Genomic DNA, 15,112 nt, shown 5'->3' with positions numbered 1-15,112 from the left:
AGCAACAGTAATGTAATGACGTGGCATCATTAGCGGAGGATTACTGTAGCTTAATTATCCAGGCGTCACAGGATGTCCCTACACCCTCTATGAACAATAAATTCAAAAAGAAAAAACTGAAACTGTGCGACATCTAATATGCTCAAACTTTGTAGGTGCTTGCAAGTTTTTATGCAGAAAAAAACATTCGAGGAGCTCTACACAAGAAAAAGATTTCAGTGTTCAAAGTTTTGAGCACTTTTAGCATTGACATATCTTTCTCATGTGTACACCTTTCTTTATACGATATTTCGTTACGAAAACTTGCAAGCTCCTAAAAAGTTTGAGCATATTTGATGTCACAAAGTTTCAGGTTTTTATGATTTATTTTCATTTTTTAAAATGTACTTTTCATAGAGGGTGTGGGAACACCCGGAAGCTATCACATCTTTCTCTTGTTTCTTTCATCTTCATACGGATAGCACTTCACAGCTCACACGATGGATATGTAGCACTCTCACCAATAGTCATCAGCTAAATATTTTTGATGTAAAATTAAATATGTTCAATGAATGTATTTTTTGCCACAATTCACATCTTGATGGAGAAACACGTCCAGAATTTCACATGAAACGATTTAGATAGATGGGGCAATTTCCAGTTTGTCAGCATGAGTCCCTTCCATTTTACGTCTTGTTAATTTTTTTTCTTGAGGTTGTCTCCCGTTAATTCTTGGTCTTGTTATTCATTTAAAAAAATGAGTAATGCAAAAACAAATGGAAGATGAAAGGATATTCTTTTAGGAATAAGATGAAAAGAATTCAGGCTCCATTGCTATTGAACAAAACACCAATGGACTAGGTCAGAATTACATTTTTTTTCCATGCTTCGAAACAAGCAAGGATAATTCAGTTCTTTTTACAAGAGAGAGCAAAAGGCCACTTCATCCTGCTACTGTTTGTGGCAGCGGTGGTAGCTATTGTGCTCGGTGACTGCGTGGGCGAGGAGAAGCAGGGCCAGAGATGGATCGGCTCTTTCGCACAACTCATATAGGAAAACACATGGCTTGTTTGTTTCACTCCAACATCTCATAGTAACTACTAAGCCCATGAATACATGCTCCCGTTTAAAGCTATAGCATGCTGACTTGCTACTGTTTGTTACTTGAGGAAGGAATACACTTTGTGATGGACTATGACACTATGTATATATACATACGAGCCATATGCCTAGATAATAAGATGGCCATGTATCTAGTCATGATTATATTACTGCACCATGCATGCAATTCGTTCTTGTTAGCAATTGCATTGTTTCTCTTACTCTTCACATGAAGAATGCAGGCACAACATGTGTGCCTTACTGGAAATTTAATGTGCTGCTGCTGCATTTGGGCCTCGTGTCGTGCACCATACTCCAATAGCCAATAATTGACCTGCTTAGATTTGTTGTATTTCGTAACGACGCCATGGATTGCATCTCTACATGGAAATGCTTCATTTTTTCAAAAACGCAGAAAATACTTCTTTCCAGAAGCTATGTTTTACAATATTAAAGAATTTAACCTTTTGAAGCAACAACCAGTTTCCCCAGAAAATAAAGCAACGAAAGATTTTCTAATTGGTCCACTAATCCTTAAAGTTTGTGGGGCCTATTTGTCTGTAAGGAAATGCACTTGGCATGCTCAGCCACCGATACTGTCTGCTCCACCGAGTGGAGCAATGAGCACCCTTGCTCGATGGGTTTCATACTTTCATTTGGCAAAATCTTGTCACGGTTGATCACAACCTTCAAGGAGATAGGAGCAGACTGCAGCCAGTACGAACACCTCGACAAAACAGAAACTTCTCACTTCAGAAAACATGATAAACTTCAAACCCCTTTGCTTTCGTATAAATGTACATTGAACATTTGCTGTTTCTGCCTGGACATTTGGAAAAACATGGTTCCAAACGAATCCATCATCTCTTCCCTGAGAATGGCATAGAACTGACTACAGGTTTGGGTTTGCTTGTTTTTGACAGCATGGACGACTATACCACAAAAAGAGAGAAGCGAATAATTTTTAGTACAAAGCACTCTACACGGTTTGCTTGTTCTGAACAAGTACGCATCATCGTAAAATTGCCAGAACAAAATTCACTAGATAAAACTTATACACACACACACTCTCACTCTTGGGAGCGTGTATTTCTATGCCAGTACTACCCTGCTGCCTGTTCCTCTGATAACCATTTCATTGGGATTAAGGAAGTGATAAATGATAATGAAGATGTTTAAGACTACTTTTGCATCAACGGGGATGTAGCTCAAATGGTAGAGCGCCCGCTTTGCATGCGGGAGGCACGGGGTTCGATCCCCCGCATCTCCAATTCTTTCTACATTTTTTAATGTCTGTGCGGTCTTTTTTAATCAGTTGGGCCTTTAGAAAATTTGGGCCGTGTTGGGCCTCAATTAATACAGTTTAGCCTCTCTGTTGGGCTCTCGGTAAGGGAAGATCACGAAACCTTTTGTTTTTTGCTTCCATATAAGAAGCAGAGACGTGGAGGCACAGATTTGCTTCCGCGAGAAGCACAACTGCACTTCTTGAGAAGAGAAAAAATCATGATTTTTTGCTTTCACGAGGAGCACATATTTGCTTCTTGTGGAGGTTTGCTCCTGTGAGAAGCACACGGAAAGGGAAAAATGCAATGTATTTTACTATCACGAGAAGCGCATATTTGCTTCAAGTGGAGGCATTGATTTGCGGTGGGTTTTTCCGCATTTGTTTTCTTCCACAAGAAGCACATATTTGAATCTCATGTGCTTCAGGAAAAGGGGAAAAGTTCCTTGAAACCTATTAACATGTTATCTAGTTTTGAAGATTTCGGCGCAAGAAATCCAATGATGAAATTGGTTTAGCATTTAGACGCATAATTCAAGAGATGAAATATATTAAAAAAATCTACGAAAAAAGAAAAACTTGCAGGTTGTGACAAGTGCCACTTGTCAGCCTCTAAAAAGATAGGAGTGACCATTGGCAAGGGTATCCCTCAACTAATATTTCATTCATTTATTGCAGGCTATGCTAATTATTTTTATCCATCGCCCCCTTATAGGTACGTAGAAGCCCATCTGAGGTCGATCGATCGGCCCGTACACATGGAACTGGCTATCATCATGTTCTACTCTTCTTTCTACTTCTTTTACGACCGGGAGGGGGGGGGCATTTGTTGTAAGTGCTAGGGGACCTCCTATATGCCGCTTATTGGGGGCAAATAGTAGACGATTAGCACAGGGGACAGCTGACCTGGGTTGGCCCATTTGTGGTAGAGTGCGATGAAAAATCAACAAAAATCGGTGCCCTAGGTCGGATGACCAACGCCAAAAACGCTCGTGCTGCTAGCCAGTGCGACCGGCTGACTCCACTTCAAGATTTGTAGCGTGATTCTTAAAGAAAAACGAACGACAGCGGCAAAGCTTAAAGAACAACTCACATTTTCCCCCAAAAAACATGTCTTAGTGGTATCGAGCGCACGACCTCCTGTGTACCACGTCGATAGCCAATGTATTTAACAGATTTTTTATCTAAAAATGGCAGCTTATTTTATATAAACAACAGGTAGTGAAAGATTTAATCCTTTTTTGAAATTTGAACGTGAATTTCTTTTCCACAAAAGTAAACATTTTTTGAAAAAAACAAACATTTACAAAATTTGATAACAAATTATTAAAGACTCAAACATTTTTTAATGGAACAAAATTGAAAATGAGAACATTTTCTGAAACTACGAACAACTGTTTGAAAATGCAAACATTTTTAGAGAAACAACAACAAATTAAAAAACCCGAATATTTTCCAAAATTATGAACAAAATTTTAAAAACGTGAATGTTTTATGAAATTTTTCTTTGAGCTAACACAGTAGGGAAAATCCCTACCATAACTCGGTTTTTCATTAATATGAGGGGGTAATACATGGCACTGTACATGGATGGTACAAAAAGATAATTACAAAAAAAAGTTCACAATGTGTCTAGCCATGATTGCATTCCCTCCTTAAGGCTGGGCTTGGCTCTTTTCATGATGGTGCCGTACTGCTCTTTGAAGCAAGTTATGCAATGTGGTAGATCTCTTTCATTGTTGTCAAAGATGATGCCAGGCCTATGCTTCCATGTGCTCCAACATCCTGCTATCAAACTTTCTTTGAAACCCTTGTTGTGGTATCTGTTCTTGCCATCTGCAAGCATCTCAATGGTATCTAGGTCTGTGTTCCATTCAATTCAAATGGCCATCTAGAAATTTTTGCTGAAAACACATTCAAAGAAAAGGGGCTGCAGATACCCATTAGGCTCATCATCACATCCATAAATGTGTTATGAAATTCCCTGAACATTTTATAAATTTAAGAACAAATTATGGAAACAAGAATAATTTTGAATTTTTGAATAAAGTTTGAAAACAGGAAGATTTTTTTTTCAAAAATGCGAACACTTTCCTTAATTATGAACTACATTTTCAAAATGCAAACATTTTCAGAAATTCGCTGAAAATTTGTTGAATTTGCGAGTAAATTTCGAAAATAACTTTTATAAAAAATTCGAACAATTTCAGAATTATAAACCACTTCTTCAAAATGATTGCGAACAAATTATGAAAACACGTTTTTTTTGAATTTTTGAACAATTTTTGATAAATGTGAACTTTTTTCGAAATTGTGAATACCATTTTCAAAATGCAAACAGTCTATGAAATTCCCCGAACATTTTTTGAATTTGTGAATAAATTTTGAAAACAGGAATATTTTATGAAATTCACAAACAAAAATTTAGAATGTGATTTTTTTCAGAAATTCTTTACAGTTTTGAACAATTTTGGAAAAGAAGTAAACAAAATTCGCAGTACTACTCTGTTTTGGAAGTTCTGAGCAAAGTTTTAAAACAGAAAATAAATTATAAAACATATTTAGGAAAGTGCGAACATTTTATAAATTTTGATAACATTTTTTGATAAAATAAAATACAAACTTAAAAATAAAAAAATTAACAAAATTGAAAGAAGAAACACAAAAGAGGAAGGATAGACAAAGAAGAAAACTATTTTTTTTTGGAAAAAAAGCCGGTTTGGGAACTTACTAGAAGGTTTCCAAAACCAGAAAAAACGGCCTCAAAGCTCGAGAACGTTCCCCAAACCGAAAGAGAAAACTTTGTGTACAAGTAGAGAAATATCTCAAGTGCTGCGGCGACAATTTGTGCAACATGTGGCAAATAGGAAACGATTTTTTACCCTGCAAAAAAATAAAAATCAATTTCTATCCATATGCTTCCGTTTATAGGTAGGGAAAAGTGGAAAACCCTAGCTGAGGTCTCCATCAACGTAACTTCATTTGTAGCTTTGTCTTTGGGCAGTGTTATGCGTCCGTCGACAGATAATTTGAAAAGATCCGCCCACTCAGCAGTTAGATCTGGTCCAACCAACGGTTAACCCCGTCCTCATTGTTGCAACAAAGTCAGTGTTGCAGAACCCTCTTTGCAACATAGTTCATATTGCTGGAACATTTAAGTGTTACAATTTTTTTAGTCTTCACTTTTTTGCAACATGGATGATGTTGCAGAAGGATTTTTGCAACATAAATGACGTTACACAAATTAGAGGAAGAACGGGAGCTTGGGAGGAACACGTGAGGCAACTGCGCTCGACGGATCCAGATTCATATCCTACAACATACCGGTGGGAAAACTGCAACATAGGCTCAGTTGCAAAACATAAAAGATAATGCTAGGTGAGCCCCGCATGACACATGTCACACAGACGAGGCGGCAAACGTCCGCGTGCGATCTGCCTGCTGAAACCAAGCCTTTTTCTTTGTCTTTTCTTCTTCTTTTTCGACATGTTGTTCATTTGCCGCAAATGCTACGTCTCGCTTATTGTGAGACCGTAGCAACGCTCGCCTCAAGTAATCGGTTATGTGGGCTGGCCCAACAAGATGAACCCAGTGATTTTTGGAACCTTTTCAGATGCGGTTAGTGAAACTTTTTGCACTGTTTGGGTCGGTTTTATTTTCTGTATTCTCTGTTTTTATTTTAATTTTCATTATTTTAATTTTTTTAAATGCAAGCCAATTTTCTCCGAATGCACATTTAACATTTTTTGTATACAAATGGAAAATTTGTTTTGATACACATTGAACATTATTTAGATACATGTTGAACAATTATCCGACTATACATGTGAAATATTTGTAAAATGTGCATTGAATATTTCGAAGTAAAAAATAAACATTTTAAAAACATAATTAAAATTCATTACCAAATATCATCAATATTTTTAAACATGTAAGAAATTGTTAGAAAGTTTTTATAAAATATCACAAACATTTTATTATATGTTATGATTATCTTTTGAAATTACGTGAACAACCTTTTTACAGTTCATAAGCGTTCTTGTAAAATGCCATGAAACATATTTTTAAACACACTGTCATTTTTTAAATTCCATGAACAATTCTTTGAATTTTACATTGTTTACATGAACAATTTTTTATATTTTTCATAATATTCTTGGAAATATCATGAACAAAATTTAAAAAATGTGTATATTTTTAAATGTCACATTTTTCAATGGTACTACCTTTTCAAGACTGCATGGAATTCTTTTAATACGTGGCAAATGTTTACTAAATTTTTTATTGCAATAATTTTTTATATATGTGTATATTTTGAAATAGTCTCTCTATATACACATCCAAAGCAAAATAGCCCAGCACTGGTGCAGCGGGACAAGTTTTCGTTGATGGGTTCAGTCACAATTTTTTAATGGGTTCACGTCAAGTAAACATGCACCTACTTGCACGTACGAAGCAAAATTCGTTGGGTTCAGTTCAACCCAATTTGGATCCGCCGCTGACAACAATGAGCATTGCATGAGAGGGCGTGCTCTTTCACTTTTGTTTGCCGGCTTGGTTGTATAGAGGCTCACCATCCATGTCAGTTCAACTCATGCGCGATGATCTAGCCAACATGCTATAATCGTGCTTTATGTTCTCCGATCGGCGAGGACGTGCATCATTGTGTCTCTCCTCTTACAGATCAACTCTGTTTGGATGTGAAGCACTACTGTGATATTTGATTTTGCCTGGTGCCACGGCACTCGAGAAATGATATTAGGTATGATATTAACTGTATGTTAAACATGTTGAGAATTCACCATTTAAAGTAATATAGGTCGATGGTTTGACTTAGTTTGATTGCCGAGATAGAATTGAATTTGCCCCTCGATATATTTTTATTGGTATAGATGACAATGCATCTCGAGCACTGCTTTTTCTTAGCTAGCTTAATGAATGAAGATAGAAAGGGGAAAAGATGAGGAAGAAACAAGCGCGGGAGACAGGTCGGTGAAAAGATAAGATTTGAAAGGGAAAGGCGGATAGACTCCACAGGAGACAGCAGTGTTGTCCGGGGAAGGCGATGACGCGGATGAGTTTGTGAATTGGAGCTTTTCCCGCTGTTAAACTCTGCCGCGCCGTCGAATGGTAAAATCGAAACTTGCCAAAATTTCATGTTTAGCTCACTCCAAATAGCAAATGATTGGGCCACAAGGAGCCGAACCGACCAGTCACAAAATACTGTCTGCGCGTGATCTACCTCCTATCACGGATGCTGGCTATCTATTAGATTAGAGATCTGGCGATATGAATCTGCATGCATGCTGTTGATATATAGTACTCCCTCCGATCTTAAATATAAGTCTTTTTAAAGATTTTAATATGAACATTATATAGAGTACAATGAATGAATCTATATTCTAAAATACGTCTATATTCATCCGTATGTAGGCCATATTCAAATCACGAAAAAAAATTATATTTAAAAACGGAGGAAGTTCTAAATTCCATTTTCCTTTTCCCTATACTTACATAAACCCCGAAGCAAAACACACCGACGATCGAGTCTAACAAACACCACCGTAATCCCACGGAGAAACCATCGAGGCGAACGGCACGGCTAAGGCTTGCCGACCACCGCACGTGGCGATGGAAAAAAAATTATATGAGACCAGGTCTCACGGTTAGCAGGTGAGACCCATCCTGATGGATGACACGTGGCATTCACAAATCACAAAGTATCTAATCTCTCTCCCCCCTGATTTTAAGTAGGGGTGGGGGATGCTTTGTGATTTGTGAATGCCACGTGTCATCCATTAGGATGGGTCTCGCGTGAGACTTGGTCTCATAGAATTTTTTTCCCGTGGCGATGCTAGTGACGCCGAGCTTGCCGAGCGCCTGGCCGCGCGGCACGGCGTCACGGCCACGCTCATCACCTTTGCGTCCACGTCGTCCGCCACGCAGCGGGCCTTCCTCGCCTCACTCCCGCCTGCCATCGCCTCCCTCTCCCTCCCGCCCGTCGACCTCTCTGACCTTGCCCGGTTGGTTCCGGCACTGACGGGCATTCTGTCCGGGCTTAGGGAGACGACGCGACTGGTGGCCTACGTTGCCGACCTGTTCGGCAAAGACTCGTTCGACGCTGCCGTGGTCGCCGGCGTGCCGAGGAGGTACCTGTTCTATGCGGGGAACCTCCAAGGGATTACGCTCATGCTCCACCTCCCAGAGCTCGACGTCTCCATGCCCGGCGAGTTCCGGGACCTCTCCGAGCCCGTCAGGCTGCCCGGTTGCGTCCCCATCCTGGGGCCGGACATCATGTCTGCGCTCCAGGACAAGTCCGACCCCTGCTACCGGTGGATGGTGCACCACACCAGGCTCTACCGCGAATCCGAGGCCATCCTCGTCAACTCCTTCGACGCCGTCGATCCGGACGCCGCCAGGGTGCTCTCTCACCCGGAGCCCGGGCGCCCTCCGGTTTACAATATTGGTCCACCGATACGGGCCGACGCCAGCGACGAGCCGCGCGCCATGTGCCTTGACTGGCTCGACCGGCAGCCGCCGAAGTCGGTCGTCTTCGTCTCGTTTGGCTCCGCAGGCTCGCTGCCGACGGAGCAGATGCACGAGCTCGCGCTCGGCCTGGAGCTTAGCGGGCAACGCTTCCTGTGGGTGGTACGGAGCCCGAGCGACAAGGGGGCCGTCAACGCCAACTACTACGATGTCGAGAGGAAGAAGGACCCCCTGGCCTACCTCATGGAGGAGTTTGTGGAGAGGACCAAGGGCGTAAGCCTCCTCGTGCCGTCGTGGGTGCCGCAGACGGGGGTGCTGTTCACAAGGGTGTAAGACATATGACTTGGGAACTGCTCGACACCTTAAACGGGGTGTGGCTATCTCATTATATAGATGTACCCAAAGGGTACAATACAACGTTACAATATATGTGTACAGAGGCTATGTATATATAGTCTAACACCCTCCCTCAATCTTAACTATGGCCTCAAGTACAAAGCAAGTTAAGATTGTGCCTACAGCCTACAAACTGTGGTTGTGGAAGAGGCTTCGTGAAGATGTCAGGAAGTTGATCATTTGATGAGATGAACTTGATACAAAGTAGTTTCTGTGCAACAATTTCCCGAACAAAATGATAGTCCACCTCAATGTGTTTTGTCCGAGCATGAAACACCGGGTTAGATGAAAGATATGTAGCACCGATGTTGTCACACCACAGAACCGGAGGGTGAGCTTGAGGGACACGCGATTCTCTCAATAGAAACTGTACCTAAATAATCTCAGCAGTCGCATCAGCAACAACTTTGTACTCAGCTTCAGTACTACTGCGAGACACTGTTGCTTGCTTACGAGCATTCCAGGCGATCAAGTTAGGACCCACAAATACCGCATAACCCCCCGTGGATCGCCTGTCATCAGGACTACCAGCCCAATCTGCATCAAAAAAAGCTGAGAGCTCCTATGAGGGTGCAGGCTGAAGAAGCAAACCATAGGAGGCAGTAAGACCGACATATCACAAAATACGCTTCACAGCTGACCAATGAGACATCCTGGATGCATGCAGAAATTGACACACACGGTTGACTGCATAGGAGATATCAGGCCTGGTAATAGTAAGGTATTGCAGACCACCAACGAGGCTGTGATACTCAATAGCATCATCAGAGGAGAGAGAGAGTCACCATCAAGAGCAAACAACCGATCAGTGGCAGACATCGGAGTGATAGCATGTTTGCATTTGAGCATTCCAGCACAGCGCAACAAGTCCAAGGAGTACTTTTTCTGAGTGAGGGTCAACCCAACGGAGGACCGTGAAACCTCAAGACCAAGGAAAAAATGCAGAGCACCTAAATCCTTGACAGCAAAATCGTCACTGAGGGCAGTCACAAGACGATCAGCAGAAGCATCAGAGGAACTGATGAGAATGATGTCATCAACATAAACCAAGAGATACATCGTAACTTCAGAGCGATGTAGGAGAAATAGCGGCGTATCAGCAGTGGAGGGAGTAAACCCAAGAGCCCGAAGAACAGATCCAAGGAGAGCATGCCACGCACGAGGAGCCTGTTTGAGTCCATACATCGCCTTAACCAGACGACAGAGATGATGAGGGCGTGCCGGATCAACGAAACCATGCGGCTAACTCATATAAACCTCCTCCTCCAGAATTCCATGTAGGAAAGCGTTCTGCACATCGAGCTGATGAAGGAACCATCCACGAGTAACATCAAGAGACAGTAGTAATCGAATGGTAGTAGGCTTGATGACTGGATTGAACGTGTCTTCATAATCAAGACCATACCTCTGTTTGAAGCCCTTGGCAACTAGCCGTGCCTTGTAGCGTTCGATTGAGCCATCAACATGTCTCTTGACTTTAAAAACTCACTTGGAATCAATGATGTTGACGCCAGATACTGGAGGAACAAGACGCCAAGTGTCATTCTTTTGTAGAGCATGAAATTCCTGTTCCATTGCATCACGCCAGTGAGGGATACTTAGTGCAGCCTGAAAGTGACGAGGCTCTGCAGTGGGATCGGCAGCAGTGTGATCCATGCACGCAGCAAGCCACGCAACCGTCCCATGCGTGTGTTCCTTTGGACAAAAGACACCGGATCGGCTCTGTGTTCGAGGACGAAGAGTGACAGTAGGCTTTGCTGGCAAAATCGGTGCAACAGATGACGTTGACGAGGCCGACACAGAACCAGGCGAGTCGAGCTCACGGGAGGCCGAGATAGGGCTGGTCGGTGACCCGGGTGCCAAGACGGGACTGGCCGGAGCAGGTGACTGCACCTTCGGGCCAGTGGAGGCAGCAGCCAGCCCAGGCGAGAGGCCCGTTAGTGCGGGCGAGGCCGGCACCGGCCCAGGCGAGACGACAGCCAGTGGACCAGGCGAGCCCAGCTGGGAGCCGGACGAGGCTGGCGCTGGCGAGGCCAACACCGGGCCGGGCGAGACCAGCGTGGAGTCGGGCGGGACCGGCGCCCGCGGGGTAGCCTCCATGGGTGAAGCGGTGACGGGTTGGCGGGTGCCACTGCTGCCACCCGACATGCATGGCGCATGCACGTCCCGATTAGGAGACTCATCCGTGACCTGTCCATCAAGAAGCTCAAGCCGAGCGTCGCGTCCAATACCTGCATCATGATTAGGAAGCAACGCAGGGGTATATGCAACATCCATAAATTGATCAGGCGAAGGTATAGACATGGGCACCGGTGATGTAGGAATGATAGAGTGAGTCGGAAGTGCATGAAAAGGGAACACATTTTCATCAAACACAACATCACGAGAGATGTAGACGCGATTGGTAGGAACATGTAAGCACTTGTACCCTTTGTGAAGTGAACTATAGCCGAGAAAAACACACTTCTTAGACCGAAACTCTAGCTTACGTTTGTTATACGGACGTAGGTGAGGCCAACATGCACACCCGAACACTTTAAAAAATGTGTAGTCTGGAATCTCATTGAGCAGGAGTTCAAGCGGGGTTTGCATTTTCAGAAGTGTTGAGGGAAGCCTATTTATAAGAAAACAGGCTGTGGAGAAAGCATCACTCCAGAACCGAAACGGAACAGATGCATGAGCTAGCAAGGTTAGGCCAATTTCAACAAGATGACGATGCTTATGCTCGGCAGTTCCATTCTGCTGATGTGTATGAGGATATGACACATGATGCGAAATCCCAAGTTTGTTAAAGAACGAGTGGAGGTTGTGGTATTCACCCCCAATCGGATTGAACATGGATGATTTTCTGCTTAAGAAGACGCTCAACGTGTGCTTGAAACTGAATAAATACATCGAACACATCAGACTTGCGCTTAATAAGATATAGCCAAGTAAACCGACTATAAGTATCAATAAAACTGACATAATAATTGTGACCACTAACGGATGTCTGGGCATGACCCCATACATCAGAAAACACAAGCTCAAGAGGATGTTTCACAACATGACTAGACTCTGAAAAAGGAAGTTGATGACTCTTGCCTTGCTGACAGGCATCACAGATAGTTTCAACAGTTTTATTGGACACAACTGGTAGTTCATGACGATGCAATACATGTTGAACTATGGGAGATGCCGTGACCAAGGCGCGCATGCCAGTATGTATCCGACACACGAACACCACTGAACATCTGAGGAGAAGACGACATGGAAGGTGGGCGCGGCGCATCAAGTGCTTACAGGCCATGGCGAAGACGACCGCTAAGCACAACGGCCCTCGTGTCCCGATCCTTGATAAAGAAACAAAAAGGGTGAAACTCATCAAGGACATTATTATCACGAGTAAGTTGAGGAATGGACAACAAACTACGCGTAGCAGAGGGAACTCAAAGGACATTGGAAAGATGTAATGTGTGAAAATTGTGTGCGGAGAGAGGTCTGACCAACATGGGGGATGCGCATACCTGCTCCACTGGCGGTGTGCACCTGATCATGACCACGATATGGCTCCTGAGTAGAGAGCTTGCCCATCTCGCCGGTGAGGTGGTTGGTAGCTCTAGTGTCCATGTACCACGCAGGATCAATGGAGTAAGACGGAGTGCGGCCATGATCATGACTCGTCACCGCGGTGGCGGCCTGCTTGTCATTCCCTTTGCCATTCTTGCCGAGGCCCAGAAAGTCTTGCTTGTAGCGACAATGGCAGCGAGAGGCAATGTGGCGCTCAATGCCACACAGCTGGCAGGCCTGCGGAGCACCGCAAGAAGAACAACACGCCACCGGCCAGTTACGGCCTGTGATGGTCGAAGCATTGCCCCGCGAGGCCGGTTATGAAGACGGCGCCGGTCTGCCACCTGAAGAGGATGACCGCGGGGGTTTGCCACGAGTCGCGGCATTGGCGGAGGCGAAACCGGGGGAGACGCGTCGCGCCTTAATGCGTTGTTCACGACCAAGGAGTCGTGCATAGAGCTCACGAGGTGGGAGCAGATCATCACGGCCATGGACATTCCCAACGAGATTTTCATAATCATCATCAAGCCCATTAAGCACGAAGGTGGTGAACTCCTCATCCTGCAGCGACTGGCCAACTGAGGTCAACGTGTCGGCGAGACACGGCATCTTGTTGAAGTAGTCCGTGATGCTCAGGTCACCAAGCTTAGTCTCACCCAGCTCGGTGCGTATAGAGTGAGCACGCACCTGAGACTGAGAGGTGAAACTGCTGTGAAGCGCCGCCCACGCCTCCCGGGACGTAGCGGCGAAGATGACCAGCAACGAGACGCTCGGGGTGAGCGAGGACTGGATGGCGGAGAGGATGGCCTGATCCTGGGCCACCCATGTGTGATACGCCGGGTGATGAGAGGGCGGACACGGGATGGATCCGTCAACGTAGCCCTCCAGATAGCGGCTCCGCAGAAGAGGCAACACCTGGGCACGCCAGGACAGGTAGTTGTCCGGCGCGAGCTTCACCGGCAGCAGATGCAAGAAGTAAAACGGCGATGACACCGTGGCCGGATCAGCGTGAGCGTGCAACGGTGCATAAAGACCCATCGACGGGGCCGCCCCTGGATGCGCAGCAGGCACCGAGTAGGGCGGGTAGGATCCAGGGAACCAGCCACCAAGGCGCCGTAGGATGCCACGGCCGGAGCCCCATACTGCGAGGCAGTCGCAGCCCCTTGTGGCTGCTGAGATGGCGTCGGGTAGGGTTGGAGCAGTGCCGGGTAGGGGTTCGACGGGGGCGCCGAGTAGGGTTGGGGCGGCGCCGGGTAGGGGTTCGTTGGGCACGCCGAGTAGGGTGGCGGCGGCGCACCGTAATGGTGCGGCGGAGGCGCACCGTAGGGATGAGGCAGCGGGGTGATGTCTACTACACAACCTTCTTCTTGTAGACGTTGTTGGGCCTCCAAGTGCAGAGGTTTGTAGGACAATAGCAAATTTCCCTCAAGTGGATGGCCTAAGGTTTATCAATCCGCAAGAGGCGTAGGATGAAGATGGTCTCTCTCAAGCAACCCTGCAACCAAATAACAAAGAGTCTCTTGTGTCCCCAACACACCCAATACAATGGTAAATTGTATAGGTGCACTAGTTCGGCGAAGAGATGGTGATACAAGTGCAATATGGATAGTAGATAATAGTTTTTGTAATCTGAAATAATAAAAACAGCAAGGTAGAAAGTGATAAAAGTGAGCGTAAACGGTATTGCAATGTGTGGAAACAAGGCCTAGGGTTCATACTTTCACTAGTGTAAGTTCCCTCAACAATACTAACATAATTGGATCACATAACTATCCCTCAACATGCAACAAAGAGTCACTCCAAAGTCACTAATAGCGGAGAACAAACGAAGAGATTATGGTAGGGTACGAAACCACCTCAAAGTTATTCTTTCCAATCAATCCGTTGGGCTATTCCTATAAGTGTCACAAGCAGCCCTAGAGTTCGTACTAGAATAACACCTTAAGACACAAATCAACCAAAACCCTAATGTCACCTAGGTACTCCAATGTCACCTCAAGTATCCGTGGGCATGATTATACAATATGCATCACACAATCTCAAATTCATCTATTCAACCAACACAATGGACCTCGAAGAGTGCCCCAAAGTTTTTACCGGAGAATCACGACGAAAACGTGTGCCAACCCCTATGCATAGGTTCATGGGTGGAACCCGCAAGTTGGTCACCAAAACATACATCAAGTGGCACGTGGTATCCCATTGTCACCACAGATATACACGGCAAGACATACATCAAGTGTTCTCAAGTCTTTAAAGACTCAATCCGATAAGATAACTTCAAAGGAGAAACTCAATTCATTACAAGAGAGAAGAGGG

At 44.5% G+C, this 15,112-nt stretch overlaps 1 non-coding gene and 1 pseudogene across 1 annotated transcript; both read left to right on the top strand.

The window, feature by feature from the left end:
- The first annotated feature begins 2,277 nt into the window (after positions 1-2,277).
- Positions 2,278-2,350, top strand: TRNAA-UGC. Its single transcript has one exon. It is a non-coding gene; the product is annotated as a tRNA-Ala (tRNA).
- Positions 2,351-7,322: 4,972 nt separating this feature from the next.
- The window catches only part of LOC119271800, a 9,743-nt pseudogene continuing 1,953 nt past the window's right edge, over positions 7,323-15,112 (top strand).

This window comes from Triticum dicoccoides, chromosome 3A, assembly GCF_002162155.2.
Source record: "Triticum dicoccoides isolate Atlit2015 ecotype Zavitan chromosome 3A, WEW_v2.0, whole genome shotgun sequence".
Classification (NCBI taxonomy): domain Eukaryota; kingdom Viridiplantae; phylum Streptophyta; class Magnoliopsida; order Poales; family Poaceae; genus Triticum; species Triticum dicoccoides.
This window is presented reverse-complemented; position numbering and strand designations above follow the sequence as displayed.